This window comes from Oncorhynchus gorbuscha, linkage group LG11 (genome assembly GCF_021184085.1).
Source record: "Oncorhynchus gorbuscha isolate QuinsamMale2020 ecotype Even-year linkage group LG11, OgorEven_v1.0, whole genome shotgun sequence".
Classification (NCBI taxonomy): domain Eukaryota; kingdom Metazoa; phylum Chordata; class Actinopteri; order Salmoniformes; family Salmonidae; genus Oncorhynchus; species Oncorhynchus gorbuscha.
In genome coordinates, this window is record NC_060183.1 from 73,274,439 (window position 1) to 73,296,704 (window position 22,266).

The window sequence follows — 22,266 nt, forward strand, 5'->3', positions numbered from 1 at the left end:
TGTCGAAATCCTGGGGTTCAGTGTGTGTGTGTGTGTGTGTGTGTGTGTGTGTGTGTGTGTGTGTGTGTGTGTGTGTGTGTGTGTGTGTGTGTGTGTGTGTGTGTGTGTGTGTGTGTGTGTTATGCCAGACGTCTGTATCATACAGAGAAGATGTTGTCCAAGGCACTCTCTCTTACACTGACGCACTGACTTCACAAACATTCAGACATATGAACACTGTACACAAACATGCAGTGCAATGTCATACACTCCAAATCTTGCAAACACAAAAAGCCTAACACTTGGAACAATTTTAAAAAACTGGAACAATAGTTCACAACTCCGTATACTAACCTACATAAATGCATACATGTATTCCTAATGCATTACACACAGTTGGTTGATAGAAAGTGTTACTGAAATGCCCATGGTGTCACTGCAAGATTGGGACTCATGGGAGTAGGAGATTAAGATGGGAATATTGTGATACTCAGAGCTTCAGGCAGAAGACTGCTCTTTCAATCCCTTCGGGTTGAAACCCACCTCCCTCTTGTTCAGTCAATCAGAATCATTGAGGTTAATGCTGCGTTCTTGTGCTACTCGGGAACTAGGAAACTCCAGGGGTACACGACGATATCTGAATTTCCTACTGATACCACTTGGAAGCACAGTATAAACTAAACCATTAAATTGAGTACTTCGGGTTCTCCGTTTCCGATAGCACATAAACGCCAAAATTCAATCAAATGCAGATAAAGAAAAAATAGCACCATGGTTCACAAAGAACATTGGTCACCAACCGGTTGTTCGCAAGGCATTCCTAGTCGATCAACAAACGTTTCTGTAGAAAAGCCAACGAAAGCCTTGCACTCCTATTTTTTTTATTCGTCTTGCGCTGTTGTGGTAGGTACACTTCATTCAGAAGCCCTGGCCATTGGATACGAAAACTGTTCCCATTTTTAACTATTTCATTTATCTGAAGGGACAAACTCTGCCTCCCGGCAGACCAGGAGAGCTGAATCAAGTGCGCCTACATTCTGGCCAATCGAATAGCTCAAATCACGGTGCCTACAATTTCCACGAATCCCGCAGCAAAGTTTCACACTAGCCTACATAATATCTAATAACTTTTAAAACCATGACCAGAAAGACTAAAAAATAGAGCAAAGAGCTGCTGTTTTTACAATTGAGTTAAATATTGACATTTTTATTCTGCACTGCCAGCACTGTTGTTATTCAACACTTTTACAAAACTTAAAACGCGCTTTACCTACTTCCACTTGCGCTGCAGCTGCAATGATTGAATAGTTAAGTGTATCAATAGGCTTGCATTTTTATTAATAGCAGCTTGTTCTTCCTATCTCACTTTAATATCGAGGAAAATGTCATTTTCTCACGGTCAGAGGAACACCATGAATTTGTACACGAGGCAGAAATAATGTGGTGCGACTCCAGTTTTACCATCAGGTGGAAGACAGTGTCCCCTCCCCTATCTCTGGTCAGTCTTACCTGAGGAAAGGAGAGAACAGCACAGAGAGGCTGCTGCCTACATACAGACTTGAACTCATCGGCCACTTTAATAAATTGACTTGAATAATGTTCACATATCTTGCATTACTCATCTCATATGTATATACTGTATTCTATACTATCTACTGTATCTTAGTCTGTGTGCTCTGAAATTGCACATCCATGTATTTATATATTCTTATTCCATTCCTTTACTCAGATGTGTGTGTATTAGGTATTTGTTGTGGAATTGTTAGATATGACTTATTAGATATTGCTGCACTGTCGGAACTAGAAGAACAAGCATTTCGCTACACTCACAATAACATCTGCTAAACACATGTATGTGACCAATACAATTTGATTTGATTTGAACAGGGACCTTGAGAGGCGGACCCTCTGCTGCTCTCTCCCTCCCTCTGCTGAGACTGACCATCAGATGCAGGTATCATCAGTCCAGTAACATAACATAGCATTTTTTCCCCCATTTATGCTCAGCTGTGCCTTGCAAGTGATACAACAACTGATCTATTTTGTTATTAATGCTAGTGTTTTGAAATATAATATGGTCTGAGAAGAACATTATTGTCAGGACAAGCATAGCCAATATGCTGTGATAATGTATTAGGTAGGTGTACTGCACAAACCTCATTCCTACAGAACCGTTTTTATTAGGTTGATGTTGCATAAGTCGTGTATAATAAAATCTGAGCGGTAGATCTCGGCTTGCTTTTTAGCTCTAAAAGTGACCACTGACTTGGAATGTCCACTCTGTATAGGAAGGGGCAGACATGTTACTATACAACCAACACTCCCAACAAGCGTTCCCCTTGTGGACATTGCCATTGGACACCTGTTTTCAGAATGCAAACATTCTATGCAAACATTCTGAGTAAGGCTGCAGTGTGGCTTTACTTTATCTATGGTTGTTGTGGGATGTGGCTTATCCCACAGATGGTACATTTGGTTGAGGGTCTTTCAAACCGTATTCTGGTGTTCAAGTTTATTCTGGAGTTGAAGGAGAATGACCTCTGCAAGGATGAAGAAAGTGTGTATGTCTGTGTGTGTATCTTCACACATTTTACTTCCTCTCCCACTCTTTTTCTCTCCCCTCTTTTACTCCTCTCATCTTTTCTCACCTCCTCTTTCCTTTTTCTTCTCGCCCTCTTCCCCTCTCTCTTCTATTTTTTCCCCTCTCTTCTATTCTGTCTTTTCCCCTGGAGCGGCTTGTCAGTCACACTCTCACTGCTCTGCCCCCTGCAGTTGGAAGGAGCTCTAGTGGAACGCTCCATCTGTCTCCAAGGAGGGGGGGGGGTCTGCCCATCTCATGAACCCTCCCACGCCACCATGAGAAAAGAGGGAGGAATGAAAGGGAGAAGTGAGGAGAAATGACCCGTGCTGTTTTCAGAAGCACTGATCTTCTCTCGCCCATCAGGGCTCATCATCCCTCCCTCCATCCCCTTTTCCTTCCATCCCTCGTGTGGAGATGGCACATGCCGTCTCAGAGCACATATTCAGACTTATGCAGATTTGAATGCTGTTCATCAAAACAAGACAAAGTAACCGTGGTAACCGCATGTTACCTCACAAAGCGAGATTTAGAAAACAGTTAGAACTGTTTTCAAATAAGTTTTCTCATACATGGAGACAACCAGAGTGGAGGGGTTTAAATGACGTTCAGGCGTGAGTTTGCTGACAATCAAAAGGTTGGGAGCAATTCCATCAACATTCCAGTCAATTGCTCTCCCATGGAGACATTCCTGCTGAATTGACCTCAACTCTATAGTGTGACTAACAGGTGTTTCTTCCCACCAGGGGGCAGTGAAGGGTTAGAGAGTAAGCTTGGACACATACAAGAGCTAAAATGAGGGGTTAGTTTGTTGTCTACAATACTACATAATGCATATCTATGTTTTATATTTAAAACCACGTGTCTGTTTTACAGTTAAAACTCCCTAGTCCCTTATCAACCTAGTGGGCGTATATTGGTACAAACTACCACTGTTTTCATGGTCAAACCGGAAGTCAAAACATATAGACATAAGCCGCTCAAGGCCTATCTATCTCTATATCAAACCATACAGCAATGAAACCATACACACAGCAACATATTTATGGACAACTGAGGTCTCCCAATGTTACATGTGACCCATCCTGCTTTGGCGCGATGTCTCTGAGCCTCTGAGACCCAGACGCTTCCTGTCATATCTCCCTTTATGTGATTCCTCAGCCAGGGTCCCCAGAGGGACTGACCTGCCAGCAGTCTGAGAAAGAGCCATTTGACTGGGCTTTGACTGGGCTTTTGAGCTGCTTAGCTGTAATGTCAGTGGCTGGGTCTTTTCAGATAGAATGGAGGGGGAAATGTCAGAGGAGATGATATCAGCTGGATTCAGTGAAGAGCGTCTCCTAGGTGGCCACCTTTTGCGACTTTGCTCCGAGGCCGGCGGAGGTCGCAAAGGGACAGAAAAGGGGATGATAACTCAGACGAATGCGAACATCTTCCAATTTACTGTACAACCTTCCTCTGAGGAAAAAGTGAGGGAAGGAGGGAGGACCTGACAGACAGACAGAGAGAAAGATGTAAAGGAGATTTGCTATCGCTCCAAAAACTTTTAAGCTTTATTTCCTGTATTATATTACCTAGATGTCACTGAAATGTGGAAAGAAGATGGCCTGATTTTGTCACCTCGGGCCGACCACCTACAGTAGGCTACTGCAGTACTTCAGATACGAAAGGACTTGTTAATAGGACACAGGGATGGAAACTTCTCTTAAGGTATTAGGGCATATTTATTTTTTTACTGTAACTTTGTATGATTGATCTATTTTGGGTTTGCTTCAGCCAAAATTGCAATTTGCATTGCTCTTCTCATGCCAATAAAGCTTGTTTGAATATGAGACAAAGAGGGAGAGAGACAGGGACAGGAGGGCAGCTCTGTCCCAACCCTAACCTCAAACCCTAGATCATCCTTGGCCCTTGGCCACTCACTAGCTCGCACTCCCACGCTGATTACTTCCTGGTCTGAAGCCCCTGCGGTTTAGAAATGATTTAAAAATGGTTTTCATTTCCTGTGCAGGAGCAGGGCGGGCAAAGAGGAGGAGGTAGGGAGAAGGGGGTAGGATTAGGGGAGGAGAGGGGGTTTTGGATATGGAAAACGTGTGGGCGACAAGGGAGAAGAGGGCTGGAGCCATGTTTGAAGGGTGTGTTGTTTTGTAGGGTATTACGAGGGCTGGTGGTGCGGTCTTTGCCTGCGGGGTCGTGCAACGTTTTGCGGTGTTCTATTACAATGCTCATTTCCGACGGTGGTTCAGATTGGGATCAGACAGGGTTCTAGAAGTTTCCCCCTTACTCCTCTTCCACAACTCCCTAGCTCCCTTTGGACCTCTGAAATCACACACTACTCTGTGTTGGATGTGTAATGAAAATGAATGATGTAATATACTCTCACTACCCAGTTTTCAACTTATAGTTCATCATTTTATGATCTGTTCTCGTAAAAAAACCGTCATAAACAAAGCAACAACAACCTCATTGTCATAACTAACCACCACAAGTGCAAGTCAGACAGTTTTTCTGACCAATAACACATTTATATTTTTGCTGTACCGTACTCAACAAAAAAAACAATATTGTGCAGAGAGCCGAAGAAACAACCCGAGACCAAGTATTTCTCTGTTTATTGTGCGGCGTCCGTTGGTGTCTCTCAGCTGCACTTGCTCTCCCTGGAAAATGGAAGGGTCGGTGTGACATCACAATGCTCTTCCTAGGTCGCCGGGGAAATAGGAAGTGATAGAGTTGATAAGGGAAGCGGTATCAGTGCTGCCCAAATGCACCATCCGGCATCTGTGTGGAGAGAGGGAGACAGATACTGTACTCTGTAGTGGCCTGATTGTGTGCTCCGTCTCCTTCTCCTTTGTTGACCACTCACAATGAACAAAGCATGGAAAGAAAGAGAGAGAGAGAGAGAGAGAGAGAGAGAGAGAGAGAGAGAGAGAGAGAGAGAGAGAGAGAGAGAGAGAGAGAGAGGGAGAGAGAGAGAGAGAGAGAGAGAGAGAGAGAGAGAGAGAGAGAGAGAGAGAGAGAGAGAGAGAGAGAGAGAGAGAGAGAGAGAGAGAGAGAGAGAGAGAGAGAGAGAGAGAGGGGTGAGAGAGAGAGAGAGAGAGAGAGAGAGAGAGAGAGAGAGAGAGAGAGAGAGAGAGAGAGAGAGAGAGAGAGAGAGAGAGAGAGAGAGAGAGAGAGAGAGAGAGAGAGAGAGAGAGAGAGAGAGAGAGAGAGAGAGAGAGAGAGAGAGAGAGAGAGAGAGAGAGAGAGAGAGAGAGAGAGAGAGAGAGAGAGAGAGAGAGAGAGAGAGAGAGAGAGAGAGAGAGAGAGAGAGAGAGAGAGAGAGAGAGAGAGGGGAGAGAGAGAGAGTGAGAGAGAGAGAGGGGAGAGAGAGAGAGTGAGAGATTGTGCTCGTCATTGACTCAAATGGCAAATACATTTAAGAGGGTAAACTTTTTCACAAACACAAAGTGGCTAAACTCTGGTGCCCAAACACAAGGCATGCCCTGGAGCTGTTGTCAGAGGACAGACTAGGGTCCCCCAGCCATATCATAATTCACACGGGCACAAATGACCTGAGGGCCCAGCAGGAAAGGGTGGCAACCACACTAAAGGGAGTGATTGAAAAAGCTTCTTCCACTTTCCCCAATGCAAAAGTGGTTATTTCCACCCTGCTACCACAAAAATACTTCCACCCTGCCACCATACAGCGGGTGAACGCAATAATTTTGTGAGACTGTGCCTCAAAACCTCATGTCTACCTGGCCCACCACTCCACCCTGGCCTTTACGACCAGGCCCATCTCCACAAGGCAACAATCCCAACTTTTGCCAGGCCCCCGAAGGACGTCACCCTCAACCGTAGCCCCAGCTCTTCAAACAGGAGCAAAAGTGCAACAGACACCCTCCCAGACCTGCAAGACCCCCTCTCGAAGGACCTGCACTGAGAAAACCCACGCCAAGAGGACCTACACCCAGACCACAGCACCACCAGCCACATCCCAACCAGCTAAGGCCACCCCAAGCAAACGCCGGCCAGACCATATATAGGCCCCCCCATATCAGACCTATGCCCATTCCGCCCACCCCGTGCCCCCCGTGGCAAGGACCTCAACATGACAGCAGGACATATGCCCAGGCCGTGAGCAGAGCAACAGGCCCCAATCCCCACTATTACACCCGCCCAAGCCCCATCCTGCAACCTAACAGGTATGTACAGTATCAGATGCTCAGATGTGATCGTCCAGGCCTAAACCACACAAAAACAACACTAGACACTATGGAACACAAAGATTTTACTATCTCATCCTGGAATATAAAGTCTAAGGTCATCTGCCTTTGGCCTAAAGACACAGACACAGACATTGTCATCCTACAAGAAACATGGTATAAAGGAGACGGACCCACTGGTTGCCCTCTAGGTTACAGAGAGCTGGTAGTCCCATCCACCAAACTACCAGGTGTGAAACAAGGAAGAGACTCAGGGGGTATGCTAATTTGGTATAGAGCAGACCTAACCCACTCTATTAAAATATTCACAACAGGAACATTTTACATCTGGCTAGAAATTAATAAGGAAATGATCTCAAAAGAGAAAAATGTCCTTATGAGTGCTACCTTTATCCCCCCCAATAGAATCCCCATACTTTAACGATGACTGCTTCTCCATCCTGGAGGGGGAGATCAACACTTTCCAGGCCCAGGGACATGTACTAGTCTGTGGCAACCTAAATGCCAGAACTGGACAAGAACCAGCACCCTTAGCACACAGGGGGACAAACACCTACCTGGAGGTGACAGCATTCCTTCCACCATATGTCCCCTTAGACACAACTACGACAACATAACCAACAAAAACAGGTCACAACTCCTGTACCTCTGTCGGACACTGGATATGTACAGTCAACGGTAGGCTTCGAGGGGACTCCTATGGTAGGTACACCTATAGCTCATCTCTTGGCAGTAGTTCTGTAGACTCACAGTCAGTCCACTGACACCCCTATCAGATCACAGTAAAATCACACTCTACTTGAACAGAGCTATGCTCGATCATGAGGCATCAAAGCCAAAGGAACTGAATAATATTAAGAAATGCTACAGAGGGAAGGAAAATAGTGTGTAAATCTACCAAAAAAACAAATAGGCAACAACAAATTAAATACATTCTAGACAGTCTCCTGGACAAAAGGTTTTACTGTAATAGTGAAGGTGTAAACTTGGCAGTAGAAAACCTAAACAGTATATTTGACCTCTCAGCTTCCCTATCAAATCTAACCTTTCAAGCAGACAACCTAAGAAAACTAACAACAATGATAAACGGTTTGATGAAGAATGCAAAAACCTAAGAAAGAAATTGAGAAACCTGTCCAACCAAAAGCATAGAGACCTAGAAAACCTGAGCCTATGCCTTCACTATGGTGAATCACTAAAACATACAGAAATACACTACGGAAAAGAAGGAACAGAAATCAGCTCAATGTAAATTAAGAATCCATAGAATCTAACCACTTCTGGGACAATTGGAAAACTCTAAACAAACAACAACATGAAGCGTTATCTATCCAAAATGGTGATGTATGGATAAACCACTTCATCAATCTTTTTGGCACTATAACAAATAACAAAGAGCAAAAACATATACATGATCAAATTAAAATCTTAGAATCAACTACCAAAGACTACCAGAACCCACTGGAATCTCCAATTACATTAAATTAACTACAGGAAAAAATACAAACTCTCCAACCAAAAAAAGTCCTGTGGAGTTGATGGTATTCTAAATGAAATTATAAAATATACAGACCACAAATTCCAATTGGATATACTTAAACTATTTAATATCATCCTCAGCTCTGGCATCTTCCCCAATATTTGGAACCAAGGACTGATAAACCCAATCCACAAAAGTGGAGACAAATTTGACACTAATAACTACCGGGGGATATGCGTCAACAGCAACCGTGGCAAAATCCTCTGCATTATCATTAACAGCAGACTTGTACCTTTCCTCAGCGAAAAACAATGTACTGAGCAAATGGCTTTTTACCAAATTCCTGAACGACAGACCACGTATTCACCCTGCACACCCTAACTGACCAAAAAACAAACCAAAACAAAGGTAAATTATTCTCATGCTTTGTTGATTTAAAAAAAGCTTTTGACTCAATTTGGCATGAGGGTCTGCTATACAAATTGATGGAAAGTGGTGTTGGGGGAAAAACATACAACATTATAAAATCCATGTATACAAACAACAAGTGTGCAGTTAAAATTGGCAAAAAAACGGGGAGTGAGACAAGGATGCAGCTTAAGCCCCACCCTCTTCAACATATATATCAACGAATTGGCGAGGGCACAAGAACAGTATGCAGCACCCGGCCCCACCCTACTAGAATCTGTCAAATGTCTACTGTTTGCTGATGATCTGGTGCTTCTGTCCTCAACCAAGGAGGGCCTACAGCAGCACCTAGATATTCTGCACAGATTCTGCCAGACCTGGGCCCTGACAGTAAATCTCAGTAAGACAAAAATAATTGTGTTCCACAAAAGGTCCAGTTGCAAGGACCACAAATACAAATTCCACCTAGACACCGTTGCCCTAGAGCAGACAAAAATACACACCTCGGCCTAAACATCAGCGCCATATGAAACTTTCACAAAGCTGTGAACGATCTGATAGACAAGTCAAGAAGGGCCTTCTATGCTATCAAAAGGAACATCAATTTGACATTTTAGGATCCGGCTAAAAAATACATGAATCAGTTATAGAACCCATTGCCTTTTATGGTTGTGAGGTCTGGTGTCTGCTCACCAACCAAGAATTCACAAAATGGGAAAAACACCAAATTGAGACTCTGCATGCAGAATTCAGCAAAATATCCTCTGTGTACAATGTAAAACACTAAATAATGCATGCAGAGCAGAATTAGGCCGATACCCGCTAATTATCAAAATCCAGAAAAGAGCTGTTAAAGTCTACAACCACCTAAAAGGAAGCGATTCCCATACCTTCCACAATAAAGCCATCACCTACAGAGAAATTAACCTGGAGGAGAGCCCCTTAAGCAAGCTAGTGCATGGGGCTTTGTTCACATACACAAACAGACCCCACAGAGCCCCAGGACAGCAACACAATTAGACCCAACCATATCATGAGAAAACTAAAAGATAATTACTCGACACATTGTAAAAGATTTACAAAAAAACAGAGCAAACTACATTTGTATTTGGCCCTAAACAGAGAGTACACAGTGGCAGAATACCTAACCACTGTGACTGACTCAAAATGTAAAAAATCTTTGACTATATACAGACTCGGTGAGCATAGCCTTGCTATTGAGAAAGGCTGTCGAAGGCAGACCTGGCTCTCAAGAGAAGACAGGCTATGTGCACCACAAAATTAGATAGAAACTGAGCTGCACTTCCTGACCTCCTGCTAAATGTATGACCATATTAGACACATATTTCCCTCAGATTATGCAGACCCACAAAGAATTTGAAAACAAATACAATTTTAATAAACTGTCTTATGTTTATTTATTTTCCATTTTATTCTTGAACTATTTGCACATCATTACAACACTGTATATATACATAATATAACATTTTAAATGTCTTTATTCTTTTGGAACATTTGTGAGTGTAATGTTTACTGTACATTTTTAAATTGTTTATTTCACTTTTGTTTATTATTGATGTCACTTGCTTTGGCAATGTAAACATATGTTTCTCATGCCAATAAAGCCCCTTAAATTGAAATTGAGGGAGAGAGAGAGAAGAGAGAGAGAGGAGAAAGAGAGAGAGAGAGAATAGAGGGAGAGAGGAGAGACAGAGGAGAGAGTGAGAAGCGAGAGAGACAAGAGGGAGAGAGTATGGTACTGTTAGAGGGCATGAGAAAGTGTTTGGGAGAGAAGGAAGAGGGGTTATACACTGCCATAAGACCGTTATGATGCTGTAATAAGAATGTCATGTCACCTGACATAACATGTGATAGTAAAAGAAAAACAGTTATGTACGTATGGGAGCGTACATAACACTTTCACAAACTGTCATTTACCTACACTGTTTTGCTTTTGTCAGTTTTAGTGTCATGACATTCACGTCATGTTATGAACAGTCATAGCTTCTTATGGTAGCCCTCATGCCATCCTTATGTCAAGGTTATGAGTATAATATGTCAACAACAGAATTCCGTGAGGGTCTTGCTATAACATGGGAGTCTTTAACGCCAGCTCAGTGGCCCCACAAAACATAGACCCACCCAGGACTAGTTAGAGACACACCAAGGACGAGTTAGAGACCTGCCAAGGACTAGTTAGAGACCCACTCAGAATTAGTTAGAGGCCCACCCAGGACTAGTTAGACCCACCCAGGACTAGTTAGAGACACACCAAGGACGAGTTAGAGACCCGCCAAGGACTAGTTAGAGTCCCACTCAGAATTAGTTAGAGACCCACCCAGGACTAGTTAGAGACACACCCAAGACTAGTTAGAGACCCACCCAGGACAAGTTAGAGACCCACCCATGACTAGTTAGAGACCCACTCAGGACTAGTTAGAGACCCACCCAGGACAAGTTAGAGACCCACCCAGGACTAGTTAGAGACCCACCCAAGACTAGTTAGAGACCCACCCAGGACAAGTTAGAGACCCACCCAGGACTAGTTAGAGACCCACCCATGACTAGTTAGAGACCCACTCAGGACTAGTTAGAGACCCACCCAGGACTAGTTAGATACACACACAGGACTAGTTAGAGACCCACCCAGGCCTAGTTAGAGACACACCCAAGACTAGTTAGAGACCCAGCCAGGACTAGTTAGAGACCCAGGACTAGTTAGAGGCCCACCCAGGACTAGTTAGACCCACCCAGGACTAGTTAGAGGCCCACCCAGGACTAGTTAGACCCACCCAGGACTAGTTAGAGACCCACCCAGGACTAGTTAGAGACACAGCCAGGACTAGTTATAGACATACCCATGACTAGTTAGAGACCCACCCAGGACTAGTTAGAGACCCACCCAGGACTAGTTAGAGACCCATCCAGGACTAGTTAGAGACACACCCAGGCCTAGTTATCCACCCATCCAGAGCATTTCCAGACCACCAAGAATTACACGGCGCTCTAAAAGTTTGTGTGAAGACCCATGGCCCAAGAAAAATGCGAAAGTCATTTGGAGGCAGAAACAGAAAGGAGCTGTGAGAAAATTGTGTGAAAGATGCTATCCAAAATAGACTCAAAGTGCCTCAAGCTGTTTCATTATATTCATTTGATACATCTCACACTTGAAATCAACTTCACAAATCAATCAAATACTCTTCCATTGCCTTTATTTGATAAATGCTTATAATTGAAACCATAAGGGGGATATAAGGGGAGTCTTTTATGAAGATAGCATCTTCACAGATGGAATATCCACAGATGGGGTCTGCTCCCAATCTTCGCCTTTTACCAACCACATTGTGTGCAGTGTCCCAATACAATACTAGAGTAGCTTCCTTTCCTCATTTCTGATCATCACTACTGTTCTAAAAGGACGTAAAGTAAAGGACATTATTTATAAGTATTGGGACAGAGCCCTTCCTTGTCTCCCTCTCTCTTAACGAGACCATTTTATACCCGAGAGGCTGACTAATTAGCTAACTCTGCTCGTTACCACCCCTCCACACAGATGTAGCATATGCAAATAATGCCTTATCACTTTACAGCCATGGGGAGGAGGTGGGGTTGCAGCACATCCTGTGAAGTAAAGACACACACATAAATGCATGCATGTGCACACACACACACACACACACACACACACACACACACACACACACACACACACACACACACACACACACACACACACACACACACACACACACACACACACACACACACACACACACACACACACACACACACACACACACACGCGCATGTACACTTGCATGCACACACAAACACATCTAACTGCCAACTGGTATGCTAAAACAGTTTTTTGTATGCATGCACACCTACAGACACGGACAAAATATGCACCAAACAACTATGGGGTGTATTTCATGAGACAGACTGATATTTGGCCCTTGACCTGAGACCTATGACATTCACAGTAGGACAGAAATACCTTTGACCACTCTTTGACCGCACTGGGAAAAATCCCTTTTGTAGCGGTCCTAAAAAAGCTGATGCCTCAAAACTCAAATCTCACGGCCCAGTCACATCCTCTCTTTGGTCCACAATCTCCTTATGACACACACACACACACTCACACACACACAATCTCCGTACAACAGCCTCTGGACTTCCCCAGGATGCCTCTGTTTGCACTCATGCTCCAGGGAGGGCAGCTCTGCTTGACCCATTCGTCCTGTGGACCGCCACCACCACACCGGTCGAACCCTCTGCTTTTGTCCTGCTGTGCCCAACCAGTTGGCGATTTCCTCCCCACGTAGATCCTGCAGCAAATAATATTTAAAGTTTGTGAGATAAAAGTCCACCTCTAAATGAGTTGTCGGACTGTCTGTTGTTGAAGTGTATGTGTGAGCACAAGTGTGTTATTAAAAGATGATTCCTTAGCTCGTCAGCTAGCCCTGGTTAATTCCACTGCTAAAGTTCTGCAGAAGTACTTCCAGAACAACTGGCTTTGCAATGCATTGTGGGATCAGTCGAAATGGACAATGAGTAACAAGGAGTGCATATCAAAACTGTGCATTGCAGTTAATGACCCCAAACAACAAAGACATAACGCTTCCATAAGTAAACAAACAAACTGATTCCATGTTCTGGGCTGGAGGAAAGGTCCTTCCTGAGACCTGCATAGGGTACTGGGATAATTTAGGATGTCCTGTATGCACACTGCTATAGTAGACCTCTAGAGGGCGATAGTGCCGGAACTTACAATGGAGGGAACCTTCCACCACCACACAGGCACAATGGCCTCAGTCAGCCAGCCAGGGAGAACGTGGGTGTACCTCAATAGTCTACAAACTCAGTTCCTTGGGTCCCCCCTGGGTGCACGTTTTGGTTTTTGCCCTAGCACTACACAGCTGATTCAAATAATCAACTCATCATCAAGCTTTGATTATTTTAATCAGCTGTGTAGGGGGTACCAGGACTGAGTTTGGGAAACCCTCAATCTAAAGTATCTTCCTCTCCTTGTCTCCTTTCCTAAACTAATGTAAAAAAAATAAAAACTCTATTGTTGACTGCCATATTGCCTTCACATATTCTGTTGTTATATCGGTGCAGATGAAAGAGAGAAGACGAGGAGAGAGAAGCCAGTTTAGACTATTGGGACGCACCCTGTGACTGTGTGAGTGGGTAAGAGAGGGAGCAGGATGGGAAAGGGAAAAGAAAGTGGGGGCCTTGGCTTCTCTCCTCTGGGCTTGATCAGCGTGGCTCAGTGGTAATCACACACGCGCTGATTAACAAGCTGCGCAAACACACCCAGCCTGATTGAGCTGCCCGGGTAAAGAAAATAACAGGCAATCTGCGAGGACGCCTGTGACACTAACCCCCCAAAGACCCCTCCACCACTATCACCCCATCCCATCCAGCCAGCCGTGGGCAGGCAACACCACATACAGATAGACAGACCCTCCAGCCAGCCAGCAGGCAACACCACATACAGATACAGACCATCCCATCCAGCCAGTCGTGGGCAGGCAACACCACATACAGATACAGACCATCTTATCCAGCCAGCCAGCAGGCAACACCACATACAGATACAGACCATCCCATCCAGCCAGTCGTGGGCAGGCAACACCACATACAGATACAGACCATCCCATCCAGCCAGTCGTGGGCAGGCAACACCACATACAGATACAGACCATCCCATCCAGCCAGTCCTGGGCAGGCAACACCACATACAGATACAGACAGACCATCCAGCCAGTCGTGGGCAGGCAACACCACGTACAGATACAGACCATCCAATCCAGCCAGCCAGCAGGCAACACCACATACAGATACAGACCATCCCATCCAGCCAGCCAGCAGGCAACACCACATACAGATACAGACCATCCCATCCAGCCAGCCAGCAGGCAACACCACATACAGATACAGACTATCCCATCCAGCCAGCCACCAGGCAACACCACATACAGATACAGACCATCCTATCCAGCCAGCCATGGGCAGGCAACACCACATACAGATACAGACAGACCATCCAGCCAGCCATGGGCAGGCAACACCACATACAGATACAGACAGACCAGAAAGCAGAGGGCAACACAGACCCTCCACTCTTTGGGGCATCACTCATCAGTGCATGCACAAGGCCTTCTGTCTGTGTCTCTCTCTCTTTACTCTCTCTTTTTCTTGCCAGGCCACGAAGCCATCGTCTCTCTAAACAGCTCAAGAGAGCATACATTACACACACACACACACACACACACACACACACACACACACACACACACACACACACACACACACACACACACACACACACACACACACACACACACACACACACACACACACACACACACACACACACACACACACACACACACACACAGCGGCCGTCTCCTGGAGGATCCTCCTGCAGGTTGGGGAGAGCGTGCCGTTCTGCTCAGTCCTCAACTCACCGAGGTGGGGGGGCTTTATAATGAGAAGGCCGCTCTGTTTTCAATGGCAGAGGCCCAGACCTATCATCAGCCCTATACCCACCTCTGTTTCTCTCCTTGTCTGTCTTCCCCACTGTCTCTGTTTACCTCAGTCTCTCTGCCTCTCTCCTGTCTCTGTCTCTTCTACATCTCTATGCCTCTCTCCAGTCTCTGTTTGTGCTTCTGTCTCTCTGCCTCTGTCTTTGTCTCTTCTACATCTCTCTGCCTCTCTCCCTATGCCTCTCTCCTGTCTCCGTTTGTGCTTCTGTCTCTCTGCCTCTGTCTTTCTCTTCTACATCTCTCTGCCTCTCTCTCTACCTCTCTCTCTGCCCTCTCTCTCTCCTAATGTCTCTGTCTTTCCATCTATTCCTTTGTCTCTGTCTGCTTCTCTCGTCACTGTTATGGTCTCTCTCTGGGTATCTGATAAGCCAGTTGGTTGCCACCACTCACAGTCACAAAGTAGATGACGTCTCCACACACTCACAACCCCTATTGTGGGCATGTGTGCGGAGAAAAAGCATGGATAGGGTTAAACTCAGCCCCCCTGCCTCCGAGCTGCAAATTAAACCAGATGGACTCATTTATAGCCAATTAGCTCCAGCTCTATAAGTGGAGCCTCACCTACGCAATTAAATAGCTTTATTGAAACCTCCCAGCAACTCTCCGACACAACATTTCAATGTGAGAGCCCTCATCTGCCCCTAACCACAGATCTAGGATCAGATTACCAAACACCCCAGTCCTAACCTTAACCAAGTGGGCTGGTGAAAAAAAGTCTGACCCTGAATCTGTGCAGTTAAGGTACCTTCTATCTATAATCCCTCACCCACAAGGAGTATACACACCCAACAAAACCACACACTCACTAGTATGCATGCAGGCACACTACATAAACACTACATAAACACTACTAGCACAGGAGGTAGGTGGCACCTTAATTGGGTAGAATGGTCTCGTGGTAATGGCTAGAGCGGAATACGTGGAATGGTATCAAATCCACCAGACACATGGCTTCCATGTGTTTGATGCCATTCCATATGCGTCGTTCCAGCCATTATTATGAGCCGTCCTCCCCACAGCAGCCTCCACTGACTACTAGGGCTGTCACACACATGCACACATGTCTACATTTTTTTTGAGGTGTGCTCTCTCTCTCGCTCGCTCTCTCTCTCTCTCTAAGGGTTAAGGGTTTCAAATTTGGAGAAATTACACTCTCTAATTGTTTTATATTTTGACATTTTGTCAGGAAATGCAGCTCTGTCTCAGGTTATGTTGTTGTGCAGTGGTTACACAGCCTTTCCTCTACAGGGAGCAATGTTTTCTTGTGTCTACCCTTCTCAATGGCAAGGCTGAGCTCTCTGAGCCTGTACTTTGTCAAGGTTTTTCTAAGGTTTTGATCAGTAACCATTGTCAAATAGTTTACTATGGTGTACTGTCGATTTAGGACCAGATAGCACTGCATTTTGCTTTGTGCTTCTGTTTCCCAATAAGCAATATAGTTTTGTTTTGACTGTGTTGTAATTTGGTTTATTCTGATTGATTGAGTGTTCTGGTCCTGAGGCTTCAGTGTGTTAGTAGAACAGGTTTGTGAACTCAGCCCCAGGACCAGCTGGATGAGGGGACTCTTTTCTTTGCTCAGCTCTTGGCATTGCAGGGCTTGGTAATGATATGAGAGGGGGTCACTGTATTTTAGATGTTTCCAAAACTGAATGGCTCTTTTTTGAGTTTTTATTATTAGTGGATATTGGCCTAATTCTGCCCTGCATGCATTGTTTGTAGTTTTCCTCTGGACATGTAGGGGAATCTTACAGAACTCTGCATTCAGGGTTTCAATGGGATGGTTGTCCCATTTGATGAAATCTTGTTTTGCAAGTGGACTCCACACCTCGCTGCCATGAAGTGCAATTGGTTCAATGACATATTCAATTCATTTTAGCCAAAGATTAATAGGTATTTAAATGTATATATATTTTTAATGGTGTAGAATGCCCTGCGTGCTTTCTCTCTCAGTCCATTCACTGCATCATTAAATTATTATTTTTGTATTATTGGGATTTACTGCCAGGGCCCAGGTCTGGCAGCACTGCTCTAGCAGGTCCAGGCTCTGTTGTAGGTCATGTGCTGTGGGTGACAGCAGGCATAGGTCATCTGCGAAGAGTAGGCATTTAACTTCTGAATTGTGGAGACTAACACAACACCAGGGGCTGAGGATTTTTCTAGAATTGTGGCCAATTTGTTTATGTAAATATTGAAGAATGCAGGGCTCAGATTGCAACCCTGGCGAAGGCCCCGCCCCTGGTTAAAGAATTCTGTTCTTTTCTTGCCAATTTTGATGCTGCACGTATTGCCAGTATACATTGATTTCATTCTGTCATATGTTTACCCCCTACACCACTTCCAATAACTTTGTAGAACAGTCCTGTATGCCAAATAGAATCAAATGCTTTTTGGAATCCGATAAAGCAAGCGTATATTTTGGTATTATTTTGGTGGACATGTTTATCTATCAGGGTGTGTAGGGTGTAAATATGATCAGTCTTGCGATGTTTTGGTATAAATCCAATTAGGCTTTTACTCAAGACATTGTACTTATTAAGGAAGTTTAGAACTCTTACATTTATATACTATAGAAAACCTTCCCCAGGTTACTGTTCACACAAATGCCTCTGTAATTGTTAGGGTCAAATTTGTCTCCGTTCTTAAATATTGGGGTTATGAGTCCTTGATTCCAGATGTTAGGGAAATAACCTACACTCGGGATCAAATTAAACAGTTTTAATATAGCTAATTGAAATGTCACACTAGTGAGTTTGAGCATCTCATTTAGGATGCCATCAGGTCCGCATGCTTTTTTATATTTGAGGGCCTGATGTTTCTTATAGAGCTCCTGGTCAGTAATTGGGGAGTCCAGTGGATTTTGATTGTCCTTTATAGTTTTTTGTAATCCATTCTCACTCTCATGAACGTTGTATTGTTCTGCGTTTGTGTCAATTTGAACAGTGTTGTAGAGTGTTTTACAATGGGTTGTCCATATGTCACCATTTTGTATCGCTAATTCCTCTTGTTTTGTTTCTTCCAATTTTGTCAGAAGTTGTTTGTGGACTCCTCAATTAGTGTCAGCTGCTTGCTGTTGTACTGTACTTTTTTGGTCCTGAGTGTACGTTTATAGAGTTTTAAAGTCTCACAGTAATGAAGGCGTAAGCCACCATTATTTGGGTCTATGTGCTTTTGGTTGGATAGTTTTCTAAGTTTTTTCCTTACAATCTGCATCAAACCAGTTGTCATCTGTGGTCTTTTGTTTTGTTTTTGAACAATTTCAGTTGTGCTTCTTTTGCCGTTTGCCAAAATATATAGTTGATGTTTTGTACTGCCAGATTGATGCCTTCTTTACTGTGAGTGATTGTGGTATCCAGAAAGTTATCTAAGAGTGTTTGGATATTTTGGTTACTGGTAGTTTAGTTTTTAGTTTAGTTTATTTTATTTTTACAGGGACAGTGCACATTAATCAACGTTTCAGTAAAAGTGCCGGTTTTAGCCAGCCGGCTAATTTTCAACCGCAGTCCCTGGGCAGGTTATTAAAAACAATTACAATATAGACAATAGCACCATAGAACAAGCAAGACATAGCAACATAGGACAAGCAAGACATAGCATACAGACAGAGCAACATAGAACAAAAAGCAGCAAAACAAAATTCATAAAAGCAACAAAGTGTTTCCACACCTCACAAGCTACAGACAACAGACAACATGGAAAGCGGCAACACACAGCTAGGGACCATGTTCACAAATCTGATTGACCTTTAGCCAGGTCTTCAAGCATTTTGTGAAAGTGTGATATGTGGTGCAGTTATGTGTGTCTGATGGCAGTGTATTCCAGACATGGGAAGCTCTCACAGAGAATGCAGATTTAGTAAAGGTGCTTTTCCTTAGGGGAACTATACAGTCACCTCTCATGGCAGACCTTGTGGATCTGCTGCCATATGTCTGGGTTTTCTGTTTAACAAAAATATTGAGTGGAGGGGGAGCCAGGCCATTTAGGATCTTGAATACAAGACATGCGTCGGTGTATTGCACAAGATTTTCCCAACTCAAGAGCTCATGCTTTCTAAGGATGTGACAATGATGATGGCTATTGGGCTTCCTATCAAGCAAGTAGCTTTCTGGTATTACATTTACATTACATTTAAGTCATTTAGCAGACGCTCTTATCCAGAGCGACTTACAAATTGGTGCATTCACCTTATGACATCCAGTGGAACAGCCACTTTACAATAGTGCATCTAAATCTTAAAGGGGGGGGGGGGGGTGAGAGGGATTACTTATCCCATCCTAGGTATTCCTTAAAGAGGTGGGGTTTCAGGTGTCTCCGGAAGGTGGTGATTGACTCCGCTGTCCTGGCGTCGTGAGGGAGTTTGTTCCACCATTGGGGGGGCCAGAGCAGCGAACAGTTTTGACTGGGCTGAGCGGGAACTGTACTTCCTCAGTGGTAGGGAGGCGAGCAAGCCAGAGGTGGATGAACGCAGTGCCCTTGTTTGGGTGTAGGGCCTGATCAGAGCCTGGAGGTACTGAGGTGCCGTTCCCCTCACAGCTCCGTAGGCAAGCACCATGGTCTTGTAGCGGATGCGAGCTTCAACTGGAAGCCAGTGGAGAGAGCGGAGGAGCGGGGTGACGTGAGAGAACTTGGGAAGGTTGAACACCAGACGGGCTGCGGCGTTCTGGATGAGTTGTAGGGGTTTAATGGCACAGGCAGAGAGCCCAGCCAACAGCGAGTTGCAGTAATCCAGACGGGAGATGACAAGTGCCTGGATTAGGACCTGTGCCGCTTCCTGTGTGAGGCAGGGTCGTATGTTGTAGAGCATGAACCTACAGGAACGGGCCACCGCCTTGATGTTAGTTGAGAACGACAGGGTGTTGTCCAGGATCACGCCAAGGTTCTTAGCGCTCTGGGAGGAGGACACAATGGAGTTCACACTGATATGTCTGCCAGACATGCAGAGATGCGATTCGCCACCTGGTCATCAGAAGGGGGAAAGGAGAAGATTAATTGTGTGTCGTCTGCATAGCAATGATAGGAGAGACCATGTGAGGTTATGACAGAGCCAAGTGACTTAGTGTATAGCGAGAATAGGAGAGGGCCTAGAACAGAGCCCTGGGGGACACCAGTGGTGAGAGCGCGTGGTGAGGAGACAGATTCTCGCCACGCCACCTGGTAGGAGCGACCTGTCAGGTAGGACGCAATCCAAGCGTGGGCCGCGCCGGAGATGCCCATCTCGGAGAGGGTGGAGAGGAGGATCTGATGGTTCACAGTATCGAAGGCAGCCGATAGGTCTAGAAGGATAAGAGCAGAGGAGAGAGAGTTAGCTTTAGCAGTGCGGAGCGCCTCCGTGATACAGAGGAGAGCAGTCTCAGTTGAATGACTAGTCTTGAAACCTGACTGATTTGGATCAAGAAGGTCATTCAGAGAGAGATAGCGGGAGAGCTGGCCAAGGACGGCACGTTCAAGAGTTTTGGAGAGAAAGGAAAGAAGGGATACTGGTCTGTAGTTGTTGACATCGGAGGGATCGAGTGTAGGTTTTTTCAGAAGGGGTGCAACTCTCGCTCTCTTGAAGACGGAAGGGACGTAGCCAGCGGTCAGGGATGAGTTGATGAGCGAGGTGAGGTAAGGGAGAAGGTCTCCGGAAATGGTCTGGAGAAGAGAGGAGGGGATAGGGTCAAGCGGGCAGGTTGTTGGGCGGCCGGCCGTCACAAGACGCGAGAATTCATCTGGAGAGAGAGGGGAGAAAGAGGTCAGAGCACAGGGTAGGGCAGTGTGAGCAGAACCAGCGGTGTCGTTTGACTTAGCAAACAAGGATCGGATGTCGTCGACCTTCTTTTCAAAATGGTTGACGAAGTCATCTGCAGAGAGGGAGGAGGGGGGAGGAGGATTCAGGAGGGAGGAGAAGGTGGCAAAGAGCTTCCTAGGGTTAGAGGCAGATGCTTGGAATTTAGAGTGGTAGAAAGTGGCTTTAGCAGCAGAGACAGAGGAGGAAAATGTAGAGAGGAGGGAGTGAAAGGATGCCAGGTCCGCAGGGAGGCGAGTTTTCCTCCATTTCCGCTCGGCTGCCCGGAGCCCTGTTCTGTGAGCTCGCAATGAGTCGTCGAGCCACAGAGCAGGAGGGGAGGACCGAGCCGGCCTGGAGGATAGGGGACATAGAGAGTCAAAGGATGCAGAGAGGGAGGAGAGGAGGGTTGAGGAGGCAGAATCAGGAGATAGGTTGTATTCTTCTGTGCTGTTTTGGGCCCATCTATATGAATGTCTGATGCTGTACAGCTTACTGGGCTGTGAATGTTTGATTGTTTCCATGTCTGTTCTTTTGAGGCACAATGCAATTTGGCTGTGATCAGACAGAGGTGCTAGTGGCTTGACAGTGAATGAGCTGAGAGAGAAAGGGTCAATGTCTGTGATCATATAGTCTACTGTACTGTGGCCAAGAGGTGAGCAGTAGGTGAATCTCCCCAAAGAGTAACCTACCATTGACAAAGTACAGACCCAGGCTTCTACAGAGCTGCAACAGATCCCTTCCGTTGTTGTTGACGGTGCTGTCACTGTTGTTTCTATGGGGAGATGAAGACATTTAGAAACAGTATGGCCTGTAATAAAGCTGTCCCCTCGTGTGCTCGTTATATCAGGTAGTGTTCCTGTGCGCGCATTTGTGTCCGCACAGATGAGCACATTTCCCTGGGCCTGGAAATGGCACATCTCTTCCTCAAGGGTGCAGCTTCTCTCTAGTAGTCTCTACAGCCTGCTCTCGCTGTACTGCAGCACCCTCTTGATGACAGAAAACTCCTTTGCCATCTCCTCCTTTACCTGCACCAGCTCTCTCCTCATGGTGGCCTTTACCTCCTCAAGCACTGTGGTAAGGCTCTCTCTCAGCTCCAGAGTTCTTCAGCTGGCTCCTTGCACTGGTTGATCTGGTCCTTTAGAAGCTCTGTTCCTGGGCTGAAGGTGGTGTAGCTGAGGGGCTGCTCCTTCAGCTCAGTAACCCATACCTCAATCAGAGCCAGCCTGTCTCCTTCAGCTCAGTAACCCATACCTCAATCAGAGCCAGCCTGTCTCTCAGCAGGCCGATGGTAGTGTAGCTGC